Source organism: Mobula hypostoma, chromosome 17, assembly GCF_963921235.1.
Source record: "Mobula hypostoma chromosome 17, sMobHyp1.1, whole genome shotgun sequence".
Lineage (NCBI taxonomy): Eukaryota > Metazoa > Chordata > Chondrichthyes > Myliobatiformes > Myliobatidae > Mobula > Mobula hypostoma.
The window spans coordinates 24,104,272-24,128,810 of record NC_086113.1 but is presented as its reverse complement, the minus strand read 5'-3'; positions in this window follow the sequence as shown (position 1 = coordinate 24,128,810).

Here is a 24,539-nt window from a genome sequence, read left to right as displayed (position 1 = left end):
GCTTCTTGATTACCTTAATATATGTAATGTCTGGAGTTCTTTTTTTTTTATCTGTCCAATATCCTGACTTCAAACCATGCCTCTATTTAAATGCATTACCTCTATTTACATATACTTTTTAAAATGTTAGGTACCTACTTAAGCCCATTTGAGAATCAAAGTATACTATATCCATTTCTTCTTCAATATTTATTCTGTTCTTTACAAACTCAAAGTAAAAATAAACATGAGTTAACAGATATGATAATCCTATCATAAATCCTTGATATAGACAAAAAAATTCTAAGCAGTCCATTACAATTTTATTTATAATAGGTTCTAGATTTTCCCTGTTACAGATACACGATTAACTGATTGGTACAGAACTATTTACTTAAATGATGGGGTTCCATTTGCATCCATTCAGTGCCGAGGAAGCATTCCCAATAAGATGACAATGAGGACATTCACAATCACCATTGTCCCCTCTTTAAAGGAGTGAAGTTTGTCAGGCCCTTGGGATTTACTGGTTTTCAAACCCATTAATGCTACAATACATTTTTAAATAATGCTTATTTCTTTCAGCTCTTCCTTAACTCAAGATCTTATTTACTTCCCAGTAATGCCAAAGTTTTGTGTTCTTGTCTATGAATAGAGGCACAAAATTATTTAATTTCTGTCGCTTCCTTGATTTCTAATACAATTTCTCCAACCTCAGTCCAGGGATTAATTTCTGGTGAGTTGTTCTGTTTACATTCCTGTGAAATTGTTTACGATCTATTTACATGTTTCCTTCCAGATTGCTCTACTTTTTCTTTTCTCATCAATGCCTTCATTTTCATTTTTCTGAATTCTAAAACTTCCCTCATCCTCAGGCTTACTATTTTTGGCAACATTATGAGCTTTTTCCTTTGATCAAATATTATACTTAACTTATCTTGAAAGCCCATGGCTGGATGACTTCCTGGCTGTTTGTGCTGTAAAGGGATGTGTATTTGCCATAAATTCATTATTTAAATATAACTTATTACTCTTCTATGGTCACTTTTTAATGTGGTTTTCCTAATCTACTTTTGTTAATTCACTTCATTCCTTTGAGGTTTGCATTGCAAGGATGCTAAACCACTTTAAGTCTATATGGAAATTCTGTCATCTTTTCATCACTTTTCCTTAAACGCACCTTAACTTCAAGGTTATTAATTAACCCTTTTTAATTGTGCAACACTAGAACTAAAATCATCTTTTCTCCCGTTGGTTTATCGGCTTACTGAACTGAAAAATTATCTTGTGTATGTTCTGAATACATTCTCCACACTGTTAATTTAATTACAACTGTTATTAACTTAGATTGTCCAGAAAATTGATGGATTAACATTCACAATTATTAATTTACTTTTATCTACCTTTTGTTTCTTGGTTTACACAGTGTTCCTTATTACCATCAGTGTTTGGGATTCTTTAGATCACGTCTATCAGTGTACAATACATAGCTCATTTGGCTTTACCCCAAAACAGATTCAACTTAATTATCTGAGCTTGGATCATTTTTTTCCCATAGCTTTCATCTTGCTCACCTTGGCAACTATGTCCCTTAAGTAGCATCTTATGTTGTGGACATTATATTTGTGCCATTAATTCACCCATTTTGATTTGAATGATGCATATTTTAGATTGCCCAGTAAATTGATAGATTACCATTCTCAGTTATCAATTTAATGCTTATATACATCATTTATTTCCTCATTTATACTGCGATCTTTACTACAGTCACCATGTAGGCCTTCATTTCTTCTAACCATTTATCTCTGCTCTAGCTCTGAATTGAGTCGTCATCTGGTTGTCATTACCCACTATGCTTTCCTACAGTATTACTTTGTCATTTATTTCTTTAACTTTATACATTTCCTCCTAGAAAATACTCACCCATCCCACCCAGTCCCCTGGATAGTCAACTGAAGACCACACTCATTAATGTAGTTATTTGATTTGCTAGGACTCTGTGCTGGCAAATTCACTTGAAGCTTGTCCCAGTGCAACACTCCCTCTTTCCCTAATAATGCTGCCAGTGCCACAAAACCATTTTTCCCTCAGGAATTTTGGACCATACCTTCAATTCTCTATCATTATTGACCATATGCCAGTCTGCAGTGGACCAGATACTGATGCAAATGTTACTATCTTTGTGCCTCTGCTTTTGAATTTTGATCTTAGCCAATCACTCTCATATCAATAAATGGTGTTTTATTGGTAACTCTCAACTTGAGACTTGCCTTAACAAATAGAAATATTAAAGAGCTTATAGGCAAAGATATAGAGCTTGAGACGATGCACAAGAAATGCTGGAATCTGAACTAACACACTGTGTGGTCAGACAGCATCACTGGAGGGAAATGAACAGTCTTGAGTTGGATAGTTTGGGAAGATCCATTAGCAGTAAGGAAAACCTTAAGTAAATATTTGAAAACTTATCTTCCTCTACCTGCTCTGGCCATGCTACTAGTCCTGGCAAGTTGGGCCTGACAGATGGGTCAACAGTGCTTCCCTGCTTGGGTATCCAGCTGGAATAGCAGACTGAATCCAGATAGCGTCATTGGACCCTGGCTTACACATTTAAAGTAAACTCTGCCAACTTGGGACAGATGTTCTGCTCAGAAGCTCAAAAGAGCATGTTGATATTTGGACCTACTGGTTAGACAGTAGCTTGCTTTATTCTGTTTTCTTTGCCAGAAAGAAGAATTAAATGCAGGCACTCTCATTTCCATTCTACATGTATCATTCAATCGCTTCATTGGAAGTAATTTTTTCATGCATCAGTCTACTTTTGAATCAAATATTCCCTTTGATCTGAAGTACCTTAGAGTGAAATTATCTCTGAAGTGTTTCATATTTTCCCTGGGTGATGTGTGGAACCCTAATGTATCAGTACTTTACATGCTTATCTTTGTGATGTCCAACATGTGAAGCCAAATGTTAGACCATAGCAGATGCAATCAATTTCATTCTGAAGAAAAATCTTTGATATGCTGATTCATAATTACTGACCAGTGGTACTGTACATTGTACCAGTTGCACACTCAAATAACAACACAAGGTCCATTAAGCTGATATATTCACACTTACGATAGTAATGTTGATGTTAATCTTAGCGCTAAGGTTAAAGCTGTACAATGTGAATCCTGGTTTATGTTATTTGCAAACTCTGGAACTATGTTGGTGAGGCATTTCTGGCAGGAATTCTCCCTCTTTGAGGATCTATTCTTTAATTTGTGTCCAGTTTTGAATTTACCCCATCACTTCCAAGCATTAAGACAAAACAAGAACAACAATTTTTTGTTCATGGTAGAGTACTGTTACACACTGGCCTTACCAAAGAGATACAACTTTTACAATTTATTGATGGTTCATGAGCAGCACTGACAAGTCCATCATTGATTCTTCATTACTACCTGCCCCACACAAAATGCTGGTGAGCTGTCTTTACTGGTTTCATGTGGTAAAGGTGCTTCTACTGGCCATCTGAATATGAACTCATTGGATTTGACTTTGAATCTCCAGTGATTTAAGGGATTGCTACAGATCCAGGCATTCTGGGGTGACTTCCAGGTGGGAAACCCTGCTTCCTCCAGAATGACAGGTGTGCATCCAGTGTTGTGTGACTTTGCAGGAAACTGGAAGGGTGATTGCATTCCCATGTACCAACTCCCGTTGACTTTCTCGGTGGCGAAGGGAGATAATGTCAAAGCAACCTGTTGTTGATGGTTGACGCTGAAGATACATTATGTTGGTAGTATTGGGAGTTGATATTCAAATTGGTAGATGTAGTACAAATCAGGAAGACTTGCTTTGCTCGAATGATGGAGCCATGGAGCCCTACAGCACAGAATCATGCTCTTCAGCCTATTTAGTCCATGTTGAACTATTATTCTGCCTAGTCCCATTGATCCACACCTGGACTAGAGCCCTCTATACTCTTCCCATTTATGTACTTTTCCAAATGTCTCAAAAATGTTGAACCTGTTTACTCTACTTCTACTGGCTGCTCTTTCCTCACTCTCATTACCCTTTGAGTGATGAAGTTCCCATCAGATTCCCCTGATGATGTTGAATTATTTTCGTTATTCATCCAGGTAAGTGGAAATCATTACATTGTGCTCCTGACTTGTGCCTTCTGAATAGTGAAAATACTCTGGAAAGTCACGACATGAGCACTGGATGTACAGAGTGACAGTATTTCTACACAAGTCCATTAAAGTCCCAGCTTAGCTGCACCCATTGCTTTCCCATTCCCACACTCAAACACACACTTCATGTTCCCATGGGCTAAAATTTTATGAGCTAATAGTTTATTTTCATAATAAGATAATGTTAGAATAACAGTAGAAAGGAAATTGTACAAAATGACAGATCACAATTTCGAAATGCTTTGAACTGCTTGATAAAGAAATGTTCAATTTTATAGGTAGTTTTCATGGGAACAGTTTTCTATGTATTTAATATTTTAACTGATCTTCAATATTCAGGGAGGGAATAAAATAAGTGTCTGTCGTAAACACCTGGCTTGTTCCAATTAGAAGTTTTTGGGACTGATGTGTGCTCATGAAATAAATAGGAGGTTATTGCTGAGCTGGACAGCCTTGCCAGTGATGGTAATAGACACAGACAGCATCATCATTCATGAGGTTTGATTTGATTTTCTCCTTTGGTCTCCCCAGCTTTGAGATGGATATTTTGCTGTGGGCCTTATTCCACAGATTGCCATTAACCTCAGTCACAGGCCGACCAGATGGCCAGGGAAAATCTAAGGTTTCATAAGCACTTACAGGCTAGCAAATACCCATGAATAGGATACAATTACTTAAATGCTTCAATATAAATGTCTGTTCAAATGGAGATGATGTTACCTACTAATAAGGTCAGCTGGCCAGTGTCTACTATTCAATTAAGACCGGAGTATTTTCATGGCTTCTCATGCAATGATGCGAGGACTGCGATGCTCAAATCAGATTATCTAAAAATATAGACACGATCCCAAAAGCATTTGCGTAATTTGTAGAATTTTCTTTTTCATTTGTCTACCCCTGTTGCTTTGCCTGTTAACTACAGGGCTAAAAAAAATTGGAAAGACTCGCATTTCTATAGTATCATTCTTACTCTCACATCATCTTGAAGCACTTTCAGTAACTGTGCTTATATAAAGTGCAGTTACTGAAAATTGTAGGAAATATGGCACCACTCAAGAATCAAAGCATTGCGATTGAGTTCTAAAACTGGTAATTTTATGGACCTGGGGAACATTGGTTCATATCGTCCTGTAGCAATGGGGAATTTAAACAGTTAATTAAACAAATGTAAGTAACGGTAGGTTAATTCTACACAAGTGATCTGGTGTTACTGTACAGACATTTCTGTGCAGGTGTTTGGTACTACTGATCAGGGGACAAATTTATGGGCAGTATCTACAAATTTGCTGATTTTGACCATCAGATTAATTGAACAAACTTATTTGTTTCAAAGTCAAAGTAATTTTTTTATTAGATATATGTAACCATATACTACCTTGAGATTAATTTTATTGCAGGCATTTACAGGAAAATGAAGGACAATAGAACAATGCAAGACAATAGAATTTATTTTTAAAATATACATGAAAAATGACAAGTAACTACTGTGCAAAAGAGGGCAAATTATGCAAATAAAAAATAAATAATACTGTGATCGTGAGTTGCAGTCCCTCGTAGCTCTTTGAGCAAGAGGCATTGTTCTGGCCTAGGTATGACTCTCAGCTGTCTTTTGAAGCAATCTTGAAATTAACTCTGCTCAAGACATACAAATAATGAGTCAAAAATAATGGCCACATTCCCATGAATGAGTTGAAAAGAATATCCACGGCAAACTCCCATTAACAGTTGTCTCCCTTTTACAATGTTGATTGGAAGATAAATTCTGGTGAAGTGGTACCTGGGCACAAGAAGTCTGTTTTATCGTACTTTTGGTTCTATTTGCAATGCAAGGGTCAACTTTTAGATATAGAAGCACTTGCGGTATATGAGGTCAGCACAGGAAAATGGTACTCAGGTAAATGATTACCTTAAGTCTAGTGGAGTAAATGCCATTGATTGAACGTTACTCTCTTCCACTTACTGTGTTCTTATTTCCTTCACTCTTTTAGCTATTGTGGACTTCTCGTGGGCACCTGCACTGGACAGAAATGGGCTCTGCTGAGCAGTAATATCAGATACATGTCATGCTACTGCACGATCTCAGGGCACAAGGCGCCAACTATTTTCCTCACCTGCACTTGTCATTTCAGAGGCTGAAAAATTTCATAGCTGATACAAATGTTAAAAATAGGTTACACTCAATAAATAATTTGTTCATCTAATTAAACTAAAACATTGGAGAACAGTTATAAATTCTTCAGGATCAAGTGTTTGTTTACTTTTCTCATAGCAAGCCATTCAGCTCAGCAACTAAAATAAATATTTCTGTTCGGATGCATTCACAAATAAATTACATTTTATTAAAATCTGGGACAGACTTTTAAAAAGATAATCATTTTTATGCACTTATATTTTAATTTACAACTTATTTTACTTCTGCATTCTATACCCATGGAAAATGCTATTTTTAATTGCCAACGAGTTTTGTTAAGAGACTGCGTCATTTTTGTACTTCCTGGTTTTTCATCAGAAGATTTGCATTGACCACTGGAACAGCTTGGTAACCGCCATCTCTTCAGTGCTGTGTTGATGGGAGAAGGATCATCCCTCCCCTCCCTGTGATCCAGCCAATTTTGAAGCCCTGATTATTGTCCATTGACATGAGCCACTGACCACCTGGCAGAAGGCAGACAATCTGCCACCTGTGCTCTAGGCAACCAAGTAATATTCTCCGTCAACTTCTGACTGAACTGAAAGCCAAGAATGACATGCAGGAGCAGAATGTGACAGGATTTGCTGCTTTGTAGATTAAACAGGATCTCAATGACTGGTAAAGGCAGGTTCGTGGGAATGAGCACCATTTTCCTGTGCTGAAGTTGCTACAGATTTTTTCCAAGGCTGCACAAGATTTGAACATTTTTGAAGTAGTAATAATTGGCTTCTTTTGTTCTTCTGTTCATCAAAAATTAATCTGCAAGTACATAATTGATAAAAAATAGTAATGATGACTTTTGCATCAAGGAGACTTGAATTCATATGGGAGAGGGTGATGGTTTGGTTGCATTCAAACTTGGTCAGACCAACCCCCACCCCACCCCGCCCTTTTGAGAGAACTCCAAAAGAGAGAGTTTTGCCTGGAAATTTTAGAGAATCAGAAAAGGTACACTGTTGGCATGCCAACAAGCACTTGATTAATGGGTCTGTCACTATAAACTTCAATAGCACTGGATCAGCTATTCAGTGTTTTGATTTGTTTGCTACAGAACATGAAGCAAGTGAGGACAATGCTAGGCCCTGCAAGTCAGAGAGGATGGTTGGAGTGGAGGGTAGACGTGGCTTCTTACGTGACATTGCCATGGCCAGAAATAAAGGGTGGTGTGATTGGCTGCTTGGTGATTAATAACTTGGTTATGGTGGGTGGAGTCTGAGACCTCAGTGGGGTCTCCAGGGGGCTTGCCTTCCTGCAGTTGCAATCTGAGGCAGCACTATTAAAGTTGTGTGCCCACCCCACTAACCCCCTTCACATTCAATGAGTCCTCCCAGCACAGCCTGGAGTCATTTCCATGGAAACACTCCCAAAGCAAAGATGCATAGAGAATGACATCATTTAATGTGTGGCTAACAAGGAAACTTTATCAGATGCACAAGCATGAGCCTCACAGTTCAAGTTCTCTTGTGATACAAAATGACCCAGAAATTCCACTTCACTACAGATAAATTCCAGCTCTATTGCTGAAATAAATTATTAATGTTCAGGAGGTGCAGAAGCTTGAAGACCCACAGTACCAGGTTCAGGAACAGTTAATTCCTTTCAACCACTTTAGTTTTTGAACCTGCCGGCAAAACCCTAATCACTACTTTTTAGCAATATTATGGCCACTTTGATCACTTAGCACTAAAATGGGCATTTGTTTTTGCTGAGATTGTTACTTATAAAAATAATATGCAACTTAGGTTTAATTTTATATTTTTTTCTTGTAAATGCTGTTCATGTGACCCCATGTGCTCGCGATGCTGTCGCAAATTTTTCATTTGAAACTGTGCATATGACAATAAACTTGAGTTTGACTTAAGGACTGCTGTCTAAATGCGTTGAAGTATATTGAATGATGATGAGTTGCAGCAGTTGAGTTGTCTCGTGTCTCCAGAGACCTGGGTCTAATTGAGACCTCGGGTGCTGTCTCTGTGGAGTTTGCTCCTTCTCTCTATGACCCTGTGTGTTTACTCTGGGTATTCTAATTTCTTCTCAGCCCTAAAGCTGTGCTGGTAGGTTAATTGGATACTGTGATTACACTTCAGAGAGATTAATTGAAATAAAGAACCAACAGAGAGTTGATGGGCTTAGGTGAGAGGAAAAAAAAGCATGAGTACAAGGGAATAAGGAGAAGGCTAAAGGGATGATGGCTTCCTACTGGGTGTCACTATAAAAAGGAAGGGTGAAGCTTTGACAAAAGCATCATATTTGCAGTCCCTTATGTAAGGGGTTTCTTCTTTTATGTTACTGCATAGGCTAATTAAAATGGCTTCTTTGTTATTTTATAATTAAAATGGCTTCCTTGTTATGTTAAATGCTGAGAAAGTTCTCTTGCTAGCCGCTTGTTTGGGTTATATTATTGATAAGAGAATGAATGAACCAATTGATGTCCATGTTATTCTTTTTTGTGCATCTGTAAGCTATTGTGATGCGCGGGTTTTTGGGGAGAAGGCGCCTCAAAAACCCATGCATCACAATAGCTTACAGACGCACAAAAAAGAATAACATGGACATCAATTGGTTCAATCGTTCTCTTATCAATAATATAACCCAAACAAGCAGCTAGCAAGAGAACTTTCTCAGCATTTAACATAACAAGGAAGCCATTTTAATTATAAAATAACAAAGAAGCCATTTTAATGAGAGAGCGGACAGGATGTTATGAGCAGGCCGACAGGGCGGACCCGAGCTGGAGTCTGAGGTCCAGGGTCTTCGGCGAGGAGAGTAGACGAAGACAGACTCATGTGGAGCGTCTGGTTGACCACCGTGGGTGGTTCCAGTCAGCGGGACGAAGTGGTCAGAGGGGATCGAATGGTGAAGAGAGGATCGTTACTAGAGCTCCAACTGTGTGCACGAAGAGATTGAACTTTGATAAGTTTGGCGCCTTTTACTTTTCTTTTATATTTTATCTCTATTAATTATATGTTCCAGTAATATCTATAAACTGTAATTCATTTAATCGTATATAGTCATAGTCATAGTCATACTTTATTGATCCCGGGGGAAATTGGTTTTCGTTACAGTTGCACCATAAATAATAAATAGTAATAGAACCATAAATAGTTAAATAGTAATATGTAAATTATGCCAGTAAATTATGAAATAAGTCCAGGACCAGCCTATCGGCTCAGGGTGTCTGACCCTCCAAGGGAGGAGTTGTAAAGTTTGATGGTCACAGGCAGGAATGACTTCCTATGACGCTCTGTGCTGCATCTCGGAGGAATGAGTCTCCGGCTGAATGTACTCCTGTGCCCACCTAGTACATTATGTAGTGGATGGGAGACATTGACCAAGATGGCATGCAACTTGGACAGCATCCTCTTTTCAGACACCACCGTCAGAGAGTCCAGTTCCATCCCCACAATATCACTGGCCTTACGAATGAGTTTGTTGATTCTGTTGGTGTCTGCTACCCTCAGCCTGCTGCCCCAGCACAGAACAGCAAACATGATAGCACTGGCCACCACAGACTCATAGAACATCCTCAGCATCGTCCAGCAGATGTTAAAGGACCTCAGTCTCCTCAGGAAATAGAGACGGCTCTGACCCGTCTTGTAGACAGCCTCAGTGTTCTTAGACCAGTCCAGTTTATTGTCAATTCGTATCCCCAGGTATTAGTAATCCTCCATCATATCCACACTGACCCCCTGGATATGGTGTACTGTCTGTTATTTGGCAGGGTGGGGTACATCACACAGCATCCACACAAACTTAGTTACCCATTTTGGCGGGGCCAAGGGCTGTTTCCCTGGATGACAGCGAGTTGAGTGACCCTGAGGCTTGCCAGGGGGGCCACACTTAAGATGATTGAGGAATGTAGTTTTGAGGTCCATAAAATATTAAAGCTATTTGAGTAATGAGTAATTGTTCTGTCATGCACTATTTTTCAATTAGGAGCGAAATTAGAACCCTTATTTTCAGATCTCAGCCCGAAACATTGACTATTTATTCCTCTCCATTGATGCTGCCTGACCCGCTGAGTTCCTCCAATATTTTGAATGTTAGTCTAGATTTCCAGTATCTGCAGAATCCCTTGTGTTAACCTTTATTCCTCTAGACATCACCCCACTCCCAATTCTTTAGAGGCCCGGTCCATTCGGATTGGTTTGATCAATATTTTATAATATCATTTCAAAATAAAATTAATTGTTATGTCAAACACTTGTATTGCAGAAAGAAAAGAAAAAGGGTCCAGAAGATAAATCCTACTTTGCTTTATTTTTATTTATTCATTTACGGGATGTGGGTGTCACCAGCTAAGCCAGCATTTATTACCCATCCCTAGTTGCCCTTGAGAAGGTGGTAATGAGCTGACTTCTTGAACCGCTGCAGTCCCCGAGGTGTAGGTACACCCATAGTGCTGTTAGGGAGGGAATTCCATGATTTTGACCCAGCGACAATGAAGGAATGGTGATATGTTTCCAAGTCAGTATAGTGAGTGACCTGGAAGGGGATTTCAAAGCGATGGTGTTCTCAGGTATCTGCTGTTCTCGTCCTTCTAGATGTTAGTGGTTGTGGGTCTGAAAGGAGCTGCCTTAGGAACTTTGGTATGTTGTTGCAGTGCATCTTCTAGACAGTACACACTGCTGCAACTGTTCGTTGTGGAGGGATTGGATGCTTGTGGAAGGGGTACCAATCAAGGTGGCCTCTTTGTACTGGATGGTGTCGAGCTTCTTGAGTGTTGATGGAGCTGCACTCACCCAGGTGAGTGGTGAGTATTCCATTACACTCATGACAGGCTTTGGGGAGTCAGGAGGTGAGTTATACCCCACAGGATTCCCAGCCTTTGACCTGCTCTGGTAGCCATGTTTTTTTTTATGGCTAGACCAGTTCAGTTTCCTGTCAATGGTAACTCCCAGGATGTTGGTAGTAGGGGATTCAGTGATGGTGATGCCACTGAATGTCAAGGGACGATGGATAGAGCCGCTCTTGTTGGAGAAGGTCATTGCCTGGCATTTGCGTGGCTTGACTGTTACTTGCCACTTGTCAGCCCAAGCCTGGATATTGTCCAGGTCCTGCTGCATTTGGGAATGAACTGCTTCACTGAGGAATCACAAGTGGTGCAGAACATCATGCAGTCATCTGCGAACATCTCCACTTCTGACCTTATGACGGAAGGAAGGTCATTGATGAAGCAGCTGAAGATGGTTGATCCGAGGACACTTCCCTGAGGAACTCCTGCAGTGATGTCCTGAGGGTGAGATGATTGAACTCCAACCACCACAACCATCTTCCTTTGTGTCAGGTATGATTCTAACAAGCAGAGGATTTTCCCCCTAATTCCCATTGACTCCATTTTAGCTAGGGCACCTTGTTGCCATATTTAATCAAATGCTGCCTTGATGTCGAGGGCTGTCACTCGCACCTCACCTCTGGTATTTAGCTCTTTGGTCTACGTTTGGACCAAGAAATTGATGAGATCAGGAGCTGAGTGGCCTTGGAGGAACCCAAACTGTGCGTCCATAAGCAGGTTACTGTCGAGTAGGTGCTGAATGATAGCACTGTTGGTGACCCCTTTCATTACTTTGCTGATGATTGAGAGCTGGCTGATAGGGCGGTAATTGGCTGGGTTAGACTTGTCCAGTTTCTTGTGTACAGGTCATAACTGGGCAATTTTCCACATGGCCGGGTAGATGCTGGTACTTTAGCTGTACTGGAACAGCTTGGCTTGTCGCGGCAAGTTCTGGAGCACAAGTCTTCAGGATTATTGCCTGGATTTTTTCTGGGCCCATAGCCTTCACAGTATCCAGTGCTTTCAGTCCTTTCTTGATATAACATGGAGTGAATCAGATTGGCTGCATACTGACATCTGGGATGCTGGGGACTTCTGGAAGAAGCTGAGCTGGATCATCTACTCAGCACTTTTGACTGGGGATTGTTGCAAATGCCTCCACCTTATGTTTTGCACAGATGTGCTGGGCTTCTCTATCATCGAGGATGGGGATGTTTGTGGAGCCTCCTCCTCCAGTGAGTTGTTTGATTGTCCACCATCATTCACGGCTGGATGTGGCAAATCTATAGAGCACAGATCTAATCCGTTGGTTGTGGGATCACTCAGCTCTGTCTATTATTTGCTGCTTATGGTGTTTAGCGTGCAAGTGATCCTGTATCGTGAGTGACACCTCATATTGAGGTATGCCTGATGTTGTTCTCGGCATGCCCTCCTGCACTCTTCGTCGAACCAGGGTTCATTCCTTGGCCTGTTGGTAATGTTAGAGTGGGGGATATGCCAGGCCATGAGGTTACATATTGTAGTTGCCCACAGCGCCTCATAGATCCCCAGTCTTGGACTGCTAGATCTGTTTGAAATGTATCCCGTTTAGCATGGTGGTAGTGTCACACAATGTGGTGGAAGGTTTCTTCAATGTGGAGATGGGATTCAGTCTCCACAATACTGTGCAGTGGTCACTTCTACTAATGCTGTCATGGACAGATGCTTCCACGGCAGGAAGGCTGGTGAGAATGAGGTCAGGTGTGTTTTTCCCTCTTGTTGATTCCCTCACCACCTGCTGTAGTCCAAGTCTAGTAGCTATATCCAGTAGGACCCGACCATCTCGGTCTGTGGTGGTGCTACCGAGCTACTCTTGATAATGGACATTGACGTCCCCACAAAGAGTGCATTCCGTGCCCTTGCCACCCTCAATGCCCCCTCCAAGTGCTGCTCAACGTGGAAAAGTACTGACTCATCAACTGAGGGAGGACGGTATGTGGTAATCAGCAGGAGGTTTCCTTGTCCATGTCTAACCTGGTGCCATGAGACTTTGTGGGGTCTAGAGTTGATGCTGAGTGTTGCCAGGGCAACTTCATCTCTACTGTACCACTGTGCCACCAGCTCTGCTAGGTCTGTCCTGCGGGTGTGACAGTACATACCCAGGTTTTAATTGTAGTTCTACAGTGTGGCGCATGGCCAAATGGTTAAGGCGTTGGGCTCACGATCTGAAGGGCGTGGGTTCGAGTCCCAGCCAAAGCAGCATGTTGTGTCTTTGAGCAAGGCACTTAACCACACACTGCTCCAGCCCACCGAGCTGAAAATGGTACTGGCAAATGCTGGGGGTTAGCCTCGCGATAGACTGGTGTCCTATCCGGAGGTGGGGGGGGGGGGAGAGTCTCGTACTCTCAGTCGCTTCATGCCACAGAAACTGGCATGAGCACCGGCCTGGTGGGCCACAAAGGCTTGAATTCTATGTAGATCTATTTCAACTTCTGTTTACTTCTCACTCTCTTTCTCACTCCGTTGCTCTCAAATCTTCGCTGTTTCCAACATTAGGTAATCCAACATGAAGCAATTTGGACAAATAGAATTAAAATACATTCAATCTCAGTTACAAACATTCCAATCTGAAATTACTAAATATTGGGAAACAGCTGCATTATTATTTTCCTCTTTATCTTCCTTGAAGGTACAGTTACCAAACCGTAATTAATGATACAGAGAGGTGATATTAGTCTGGAAATTAAAATGTTCCCTTATGGATACGAAGGATAATTATAACAATTGTGTACCAGTGTTTTGGTTCAGTGCTCTGTTATGTAAGCAAAAATGGGTTTGCAGAAACAGAGACTGGGTCTGGAAGACAAGGCTTTTCGAGGCAGACTAGGCTGAGGATACTAAGCTGGTTTGGTGACCTGACATTCAAGTAAGTATCCTCGAGATGATAAGGTGGCCAGGAGAGATAATCGTGGCCAACATATCGACTGTGCCTTATGGGAACCATCTTGGAGAACAAGCATTAAGTATGGGAAACAAGAGAAAATCTGCAGATGCTAGAAACCCGAGCAACACACACAAAATGCTGGAGGAACTCAACAGGCCAGGCAGCATCTAGGAAAAGAGTACAGTCGATGTTTCGGGCCAAATTGCCAGAAAGTTATGGGATTTAACTTGGAGGGTTCACAGTCAAGAAGTATACTATGAAAATGTTGTTGTTTTGGGAATGGCATTGATGGCTACACCCAGAACCATAGTGGAGAATTTCCCACACACTGCTCCAAAATACATTGAGAATGATATCTGGTGCAGAAATATTTTCAGAAACACAAGAACATCTTACACCAAGCAATACTCAACTGAATGTCTGGAGTGAAGGGAAACAAAACAAAATGGTTATTATTATGATTCACTCCATGGTATATATAAAGATTAGAAGATGGATCATGCACCTACTGTGATTATTCAGCCTGCATAACTGCAAATTGATTGAACCTGAAGTAAATTAAGTTTGCACATTCTGGATCAAATATTCAGAGTTGAGAAATTTAATCGAACACTTAAAACCATGAATAGCCCTTCTCACTCCGACCTTCCCACAGTATCACAATGTGGGATTAAGTCGTTGCTCGTGCAGGCCTCCCACTGAACATCGAACTAGAATTTACACCACATAATCTTGAGGATGTTACTAGGAGTGCACTCTGGGATAGCATGCTCCTGTTCCCACAGCATCAACTTTGAAAGGACTGCAAGTAGACGTGAAAATAACTGAAAGCATCTCTATTGGCACTATCTCATCAACATGGCCAATCTCCCAGCTGTCCCACATTTGCTCTTTCTCCTTCAATGGTGTAGACCTCCCATACTCACCACCATCCTATTGCTGGATGTGATCCCCTGTACTGCTGACTGGCCACTCATGGCCTCCTGCTGCATGCCTGTGCTCTTCTTAACCACTCTGTTCCCTTCTGCTCCAACTTCTTCCCACACTCTCTCTCACCCACGTAACTAGAGTCCCCGGTTGAAAGAAAATTTTGTGTGCCAGATCAGTCCCCAAAACAATTGCTTTTCTAATGCATTAATACCACTTCAGTGTACCCTTTGTGGCACGCTGGAGTTTCTTGCTACTTATTTTTCAACGTGTGGCACTGAAATAATCAGCACTGCACAATGTAATTTCTCGGCCATCTTCTCTCATTCTCACTGGTCACTTTCTGCAATAAAGGGAAAGTCATAAAAGAACAAACAGAATCTTCAGTTGTACAGCTGAAGAATACTAAAGAGGTAATATTGAACATATAGGGGCTATAGCCTGGAAAACAGTCAGGATCATTAAGCAGAATGATTACATGGTGCACAAATACTTACAGCAATGCAATGCTATGGAAAAATATGAATTTGTGTGGCTATTTGAGGAATTACAAATTACAGTTATAAGGATGGACTGAATTTTTGCATTATAGTTGACAGGCTGTCTTAGTGAAGGGTGTAGGTTGATGAGTTTGAGAAAAAGAATAGATTATTCTCATGGGCTAAAGAGATAATAATGAGAGGGCTCATATTTAATGTAATTAAGAAACTGATTAAAGATGAGATTAGAAATGAGTGTTCTGTGCAAAGGCAGCTGGGAATTGTAGTTCTCCACCACAAAAGGCTCTTAAAACAAAATCCACAATTTCTTTCTAAAGGAAGTCGGAGAGTGATTTGAAAAATATTCTAGGGAGCAGATGGCATTTAGATTGAATAGTTCAAATGGAAAAAGTATTTGATTTCAAAACTGAAATGTAAAGTTAAAAAGATTATAAGAATTTAAGAAATGAAGTAATGGAATCAGGCCCTTTGCCCTGACTTGTCATGCCCACTGTGATGGCTGTCTAAACTAATCCTATTATCCTGCAATTGGCTCATATTCCTCTTTTCCTTTCTTATCCACAGACTTGTCCAAAAGTTTTTTAAATGCTGTAGTTATACTTACCTCTACCACTTCCTCTTGCAGCTTGTTCCAAAAACTTACGAGCTTCTGTGTGAAAACTTTACCACTCAGATCTTTAAATACTTTCCTCTTGTCTTAAGTCTACATTGGAATAGTACACCACAGACCGGGCCCTTGGGCGCACAATGTTGTACCAAAAATTTAACCTGCTCCAAGATCAATCTATCCCTTCCATCCTACATAGCCCATAACCTTCCATTTTTCTTTCATCCTTGTTCCTATTTAAGAATTTCTAAAATGTCCCTAATGTATCAGCTTCTTCCACCATCTACAGCAGTGTGTTTCAGGTGCAATACACTCTGTGTAAAGTATCCTACCTCTGAAATCTCCTCAAAGTGTCCCTCCACTCACTTTAAAAGGAAGTCCTCTGGTTTTAGCCATTGCCACTCTGAGAGAAAGGTACCGGCCACCCACTTTGTCAATGCTTCTCTTAATCTTATATACCTCTATCAATTCTGCAACTCTACCAATCTTTGTATCATCAGCAAACTTGCTTATCAAACTACCAACATTCTCATCCAAGTCATTTATACAGATGATAAGTTACATAGGTCCCAGCATCCATAAATCCCTGCAGTGTTTTGACTTTTAGAAACAACCTTCTACACTTCACACAGCCTTGTATCACCAAGCCAATGTTGGTTTCTGTTTGACAAAACACTAAGGATCTCATGTGTCCCAGCTTTCTGGACCAGCCTACAATGCAGGATAATGTCAAAAGCCTTGCTAGAATCAAGTCCATGTATGCCACATCATCTACCTTGCCAACATCAATTTCTGTAGTAGCTTCCTCAAAATTAAAGTTTGTTCAGAGTTGTACATGGAAATTCCTGTGCACTAATCCTTGCTAGATCCATCTAATCAACCCCTGCCTTTTCAAGTGGTCATAAATGCTATTTTTAAGCATACCTCTTCAACAGCTTCCCTACTACTGATATAAGCCTTCAGTTTCCTGGAATATCTTTGCTGCCCTTGAACACAGAAACAGCATTAGCTATTTCTGGCAGCTCATCTCACTGTGACTGCCTCACCTGCAACTAAAAATGATTCAAAACTCTCTGTCAGCCCACAGAAGTCTCCTCACTTATTTCCCATAATGTCTGTGGACCCTAACATGTGTCAATATAATGTCTCTAACACTTCCTCTTTCCTAATACACATATGTTCCAGACTACCAGTGCATGGCAAACCCAGGTCTCATCCTCACCATCCTTTACCCTAGTGAACACTGATGCAAAGTATTCATTCGGTACACCATGTGTGTTGCTTGGCTCAACTCAAACTGCCCCTTTTAGTCCCTGAGGGGGCCTAATCTATCTCAGATAGAGGGTAGTGGTGGATACACAGGAACGTTGAACTGCAATTTCTGCCCTTCCCTCAGCCACAGAAAACTACAGCACAGAAACAGGCCCTTTGGCCCATCTTGTCCTTGCCTATCCAATTAAGCTGTCTAGTCCCATTGTCTTGCTCCCAGATTACAGACCTACATAGCCCTCCCATCTATGTACCTATCAAAAACTTCTCTTAAACGTTGAAACTGAAATTGCATCTACCACTTGCCGTGTTCCATGATTGACACAATATCATAATCCCACAATCTGTACTTCACTCTCAGCTCATCTGTCTTGCCTGTAAGGCTCCTTGAATTAAAGTAAATGTCTCTAAGCTTCCAAAGATTCTTTTGCTCCACCACCCATTTTTAGTCCTCTGTCCACTACCATTTCTTCCATTTACTGCAGTTGTTACTTTCTCCCCTCATACTACACTGTATTAGAAGTAGGCCATCTGCCCTTAGAGTTTACTTTTAACGTTCATCCAAATCATGCCTAACCAGCTCCACTTCTATTTCCCATTTCCCTTGATTCTGCTGGTATTCGCAAATCTCTTCATCTCACTTTGAATGAATGCAATGACTAAGTTTCCATGGCTGCTTGGGATAAACAGTTCCAAATGAATACCAGTTTCTGAGAGAAAAAGATTCTTCTCATCTCAGTACTAAGTGTCTTAATAATTTTTAAACTGTGCTCTCTGTTTTTTGTTATTTTATTGCTTTTTTGTAGAAGTTCGTTATGCAGACTTATTTTCTATTTTATTTCCAATGGTAAAAAGAACTTAATTGGTTGCAGTGACTTTTGGGACATCCCAAAATGCATGTGGATGTCTTTATGCAATTAAAAAAATGTCTAAACATAGCTCTATTGCAATACCTTCGCTCATACTCATACAATAAGTCTGAATAAATTTTACATATTAGAGGGGGAGCTGGTCTCATTATGTAAGAAATTTCTCATGTTTTATAAGTCACAATTTCAGTTGCATTTTGGAAGCTTAAACAGTTCCACAACTTCGCAATCTTGTTTGTTTTTTTTTGAAATGTGCATACAGTTCTAGTTGGCCGTTTACATTGTTGATTTTGTGTATAGTCTATGAATATTATTAATGGATGTTCCCTGAAAAAGACCCTCTTTTTATCTCAATAATAAAGAACCTTTTCTTATCTGAGTCAGAACCAGCAAACACTTGAATCTGTTTCTTATTTCATTGTCTATAAATAATGTAAGTAGAAATTAAAATGAAATGGAAAAATCACTGAATTCTCATGATACCTGTCAGTTTTTATTGCTCCGTAGACTCAAACCATCCTTATTTGTTTTGTATTCTGTTTGCTCCTGCTTTGTAGAGGTTTGGAAGTTTACCTGCAAATGGGATGCCATTCCCATGTGCATGGCAGTCTGGTACCAGATCTCTGAATTATAGCACAATGTGTAGACCCTACTGTAACCAGGTTTTAAATGATGGGTTCTTCCCTTTTGCTTTGTTTTAAATTCCAGATTAGATTTTCTCATTATACGGCATCATCTCCAGAAGAACAGAAAGCTAAAAAGGAAAGGCATAAATGGAAAATGAATTTCAGGGTAGCATATAGTGACATATATGTACTTTGATAATAAATTTACTTTGACTTTCAATTACTTCATATTTTCATGGCTGACTATTTTAACAGCCAAATCAGATGGTTTGTCAGAATTTTGCAACTGTTCAGTGATCTCAAGCATGATCATGTGAGTGTCACTTCTCGGGCTTTTTCTCCCCCATTTTACTGGTTAGCTCCTTCAGAAGCGGCAAAACAAGAGCTGCAAATCACCCTCAGTGCAGAAGCAGAAGATGAATTACCTGTTCAATGTATTCCCTTTGAATAATTAACCTTTTCTTTTGAAAATTAAGCCTACTTCCATCGGTATTTCACATTACAGCTACTCTCTACATTAAAATGAACTGTTTCCATAATTTAGGACATTAGGAAATCAAAGGGTAGAGTAGTGCACAGCTGACAATGAGGTCCAAGAAGAATCATAATTTTATGGAATGGCCAATGACTTTAGTTATTGACTTTTCTCCCTCTGGAAATAGATTCTCTCTATTTATGCAATCCATTATTTTGAACACATCCATCAAATTTCCTTGTGATCTTTTCTGCTTCAGAGAAAATGATCCCATCCACTCCACTACTGCCACATTTTAATTTTACTCCCCTTCCCCAAGTCCTTTCCTGAAGTGTTTTGCTTAACATTGGACATTGTATTCTAGCTGGGATGCATGCAATTCTATACAAAGAATTAATATAACATTGTAATTGTAATCTGTGTTAGCACTGATAAAGTCGAATTCTCCAAATACTTTATTAATAGCCTTACCAGGATTTTCCTTAAAATTTGAAAAGCTCTATATAAATACCACAGTTTTTTTTTCTGTTCCTATATTATACCATTATATTACTGCCCCTATTTTTTTTGCCAAGATATATCACATCTCTGCACATTAAATTTCATGTCATTTAAAGGAAAGTAACAAATCCCCACACAGCTTAATTTCTGTAATACATGGATTAATGTTACCGCACAAAGCATTAATTCTACACTGGTTTTAGCAAATTATCATTTAAGGCCCTCCGTTGGTCATGGCAAACCATGGATATTGTGTCCTAGCTGTCTACGTGATGCTCAAGCCATTTAGAACTCTGATGAAGTGAAATTCCTTTATGCAGAGAGTTGTAAATTATCTACTTGAAATACCATATCTGTGCATATTTGTTAGCTGGCTGAGAGCAATAGATTTTTGGCTTTTCAGGAGACACAAGGAAAGGATGTCGAATGTACACTTGAATCACAGGATCATCTATGAGCTTACTGAATGATAAAGAAAGTTAGAGGAACTCGCTGAACTCCATCTGCTTCTGTTTTTGACAGTAACTTGGTATTAATTGACCAATTGATAACTGTGTCCCCTTCCCAGAATTTGTGTATTCATAATGTATAACTTGCTGTGACAGAGTAAGGAGAAAGTAATGGAGGAGGGTGATCCAACAAGTCAACTAGGGTAAACCTGGTTTGCCAACGTTTTGCAGTCACCTGGTATAGTCTACCTTAGTTGTTCTGATGATGTAAAGATACAGAAAGAGCACAGAATAGTTTAGTTACTCTGTTACACCACTGTTTGACCCACCAAATAATGATTGGCACTTCGCTAAGTCCCTCATCTCTGTGGGGAAAAATGGATTCTTTGTGTGTTTCTTTGGAATTCATTTCCTGTCAGACTGAAAGCCATGTTCTCAACTGCACTTCACACCACTGAGTCTTTGTGACAATCATTTTTCCATCTTTTTCCTGGCCATCAATACTCTCCTCCCATTGTCCGAGCAATCTGCTTTATTTTCTTCACACACTGATTGCTTGCCCACCTCCCATTGATTTTTCATGGTTTACTCAATCCAATCAAATTGAACAATACCTATAATGCAACTCCTTGGTGAAGCAGTTCTTTCTTGCGAAGAGCAAATAACAAAATGAAAGAGTGAGTTAAACCAGTAAGATTGCTTTGGTCTTCTTTGCCTTCCCATGCTTGTATGCAGATATCAATTTGCCCATCCAAGCATCAAACTTCTAATGATACTTTGGTGTTCCAATGTTTACCTCCTAATCCTGTTTGAAATGGTGCGGTTTTTGAGAACATCTCTCTGCATGTCAGTTTACTTTTTGCAGAGTATTTCTGTTCAGTGGAACGTGCCCAGTCTCCTGACTTTCTAATATTGACAATAGTCATGTCACAGTAATGATATTTTCCACTTCTTTTATTCCACAGGCCAAACTCCTCTTTGGCTTCTGCGGGTTGCAACTCGTCAGACAGTAATTTTTTAACAAGTGTTTACACATGTTTAATGTATTTTGATTCAAATCTTTGGCATAGCTTTTTGCTTGAAATTTTCCTTCCTATATTTCATGCTTTTGAACTTCTGTGATAATTCTCCCACTGTTCTTTGACATGAGAGATTAGTACAATTGATATTATTCAGCATAAAATGAGCATAGAATGACACATTATCAATATAACAGTTGTGAAGCTTTATCTTGCTTTATGAATGTTATAGTTATTTTTACATTTAGATTTTATTTCACTTTTATAATCTCTTACCCAAGCAACTGGAGTCCATTGTGTGATACTGCATCACTCACTAGCTTTATCACAGCTACAGTGGCTTTGGAGAAAGGAAACAGGAGTAGCTAGTAGGAATTGGCCGTTCACTTGACTTTAACAGGGCAATGCCATAAATATGGGGAGAATAGATTACAGGGATGATTGCAGGAGTAATTGGATTACTCCACATGTCATCATCAGTCCAGTGGGCAGAAAGGGCAGCACACTAGCATAGTGCTTGGTCGAACGCTATTACAGCACCTTTGACCTGTTCTGTCTGTGAGGCGTTTGTATGTTCTTCCTATGACTGCATGTTTTCTCTAGGTGCTCCGGTTTCCTCCTACATTCCAAAGACATATAGGTTGGTTGGTTAATTGGTCAGATAGGTGTAATTGAACACATGGACATTTTGGGCTACAAGGCCTGTTATTGTGCTTTATCTCTTTTAAAAAAAAAAATGGCCTTCTATTCTCTAAAGAAGTACTGTGGATTCCAGTTAATTGGGCCATCGGTTAATCGAGGCAGCTGCTTCTTTGGGGCAACTCTTAAGGAACCGAAACCAATCGAGAAAGTTACCAGGATTTGTTTATTGGGAAACTATCCCTCTTTAATTGGGGCAGGAGACTGTTGCCAAACCATTTCTAACTTCTATCAGTCGCGCACACTTGTGTGGCCATTAGACTATACACCATGCTGACAGCGAGCAGATTTCAAATAGCAACATTTGCGGGTGTTTATGTTCAAAAAGCACAAACACTGACAGTTGGCGAGAAGAAAGCAGCAAGACAATTCAGAACTATTTTGCTCACTGTGGTTTCAAGCATTCAGGCTTGGAGATGCCAGAATTCAATTCAAGTTTAATTGTCATTCAACCATACAATGTGTAACCGGGTGACCGTCAGATCTTATTCAGCATCGTTATAAGTGTACTTAGGCAGCCATCCGGGTAATGCTAGAATAGTTGTCTGTGCCTTTAAGGGAGACAGTGATGTCATTACACACGCACGGGATAGTGGGGTGAAGATTTTGCTTTCTGCTGAAGATGTGGTAAGGTGTTGGAAGTGGGTTCTCCCAGAGTGTGCTGGGCATGGTGAGGAAAGGTGAGTATTAATTGATAGTATCCATGTGAATTCATTTATTCTTGCTGGCAAATTGAGAATATCGGTAGTTTGACATGTTTTACATATGGGTGCTTAAGATTTTCTCGAGTGAATGACTCAACACTGGATCGCGTGTCTTGGGCAAAGTTCCTCACCATCCAAGTAGGTCAGACTTCCTGTAATTTAACTACCAGGCAATAACTTGTAAAAGTTGTGCCAAAGTGTACCTTTTGTCTAACTTTATTGTATCGGGACTGATTGTGCATGTAACCGCGTAACGTGAATGTTTAGTCTCTGTTCGGGAGTTCTGCACGTGTGTACGTCTTAGATGAGATGTATTCGCTTACATTTTTCACTGTTATGTATAAAATGCAGGGTGGGTGGGATTCTAATGTTGTTTGTATTTTGTTCCTTCAGGATTACCACTACCGTATTTGTACTGTATTAGTTCTGGTATTTTTTATACTGCATACGCAATTCTGTTCATACACACAGGTGTGGATCGAAAGTTAAACTGAGATTGTAACAGCAAGAACTGGTTGTAAATTCGTTTCACGACCCTCTTCTGGCACTTAAACATCGAAAACTGATAAAGAAATAAAAACCCGAAAAAGTCTTTGTTGTCCTGAGCGTGTACATTTTCCCCAGGCTACACATGAATACGGCCAAATGAGACTGCATTACTATGGGGTCAAAGTGCTAAAGCACATTACTAACAGTCACACACAAAAACACATTCACAGAATAAAAGAACCCCAACACCCCTCCCGCACACACAACACCATGGTTTCATGCCCAGTCAGCGCACATACAAGTCAACAAAGATATGGCCAGCCAGGAGTGAAAATGTAACTATTTCACTACTTCAACAAGTTATGAAGAATTTTAAAATATCAGCAATCATCTTAAATGTCACAATAAAAATGAAGATTAGGAGGGTGAAATCATCAACAGCATTGAATGAAGGCAGTCTACTATCTACACCAGGTGTCAGCACTGATTTTGTTCATTTACAGCTAATCAAAAGAACATGGCAGCATACACTGTATGAATTTCTCTATTGATAACTATTCAGAACTAATACACAATTTTATAGTACGTTAATAGTATTGATAGTGTTCCAATTTGTTCTGTTTTTCATTTAAATACATAGTTTGTAACTGTCATTTTTTACCTTTTTAATTATTATACATGAAACTTTGGCTAATTGGGGCAGCTGCTTAATTGAGCAAAAATGTACTAGTCCCAGTGAGCCCCAGTTAACAAAGTCCATCATGCATGAAAATCGGCAACTTGTTTATTACCTTGGAGCCATGGCGCAAGATGAATGTGAGAAAGAAGTGCACAATGAATTTCATATCAAAGGTAACCAAACTATTCTCTGAAGACACATTGCAGTGCTATGATACAATCTTGTTCTTCATCTGAAAGTACTTGAAGAAGAAAGACAATGTTGCAATAGAACGGGGCAAACCTAAACGCAGGACACAGACACGGAGGTAGAGTAATCTAAAGTGTTTATTAACGGCTACAGGGAAGGCCAGGGAGCGAGGAAGGCTTGGCCGGGGATCGAACCTGGGTCACTATGGTGGGAACGCGGCGTTTTAACCACCGAGCCGACGGAGAGTGTAGGCGGACGGCAAAACAAGGCAGAGCAGGGATACAGACCAGGGTGCGAGCGTGGCTGGAGGAGAACAGCAGGTGGAAGGATGACTGGGAAGACGGGCGGCATGCAATGCTCCTATTAACACAGAGAGACAGCGTTAACACAGGCAAACAGCGCAGGAACAGAACTTGGAATACACAATTCTAAGCGGTCGAGAGACAGAATTAACACAGGCAAACAGCGCAGGTGAACGGAGGAGCAGGA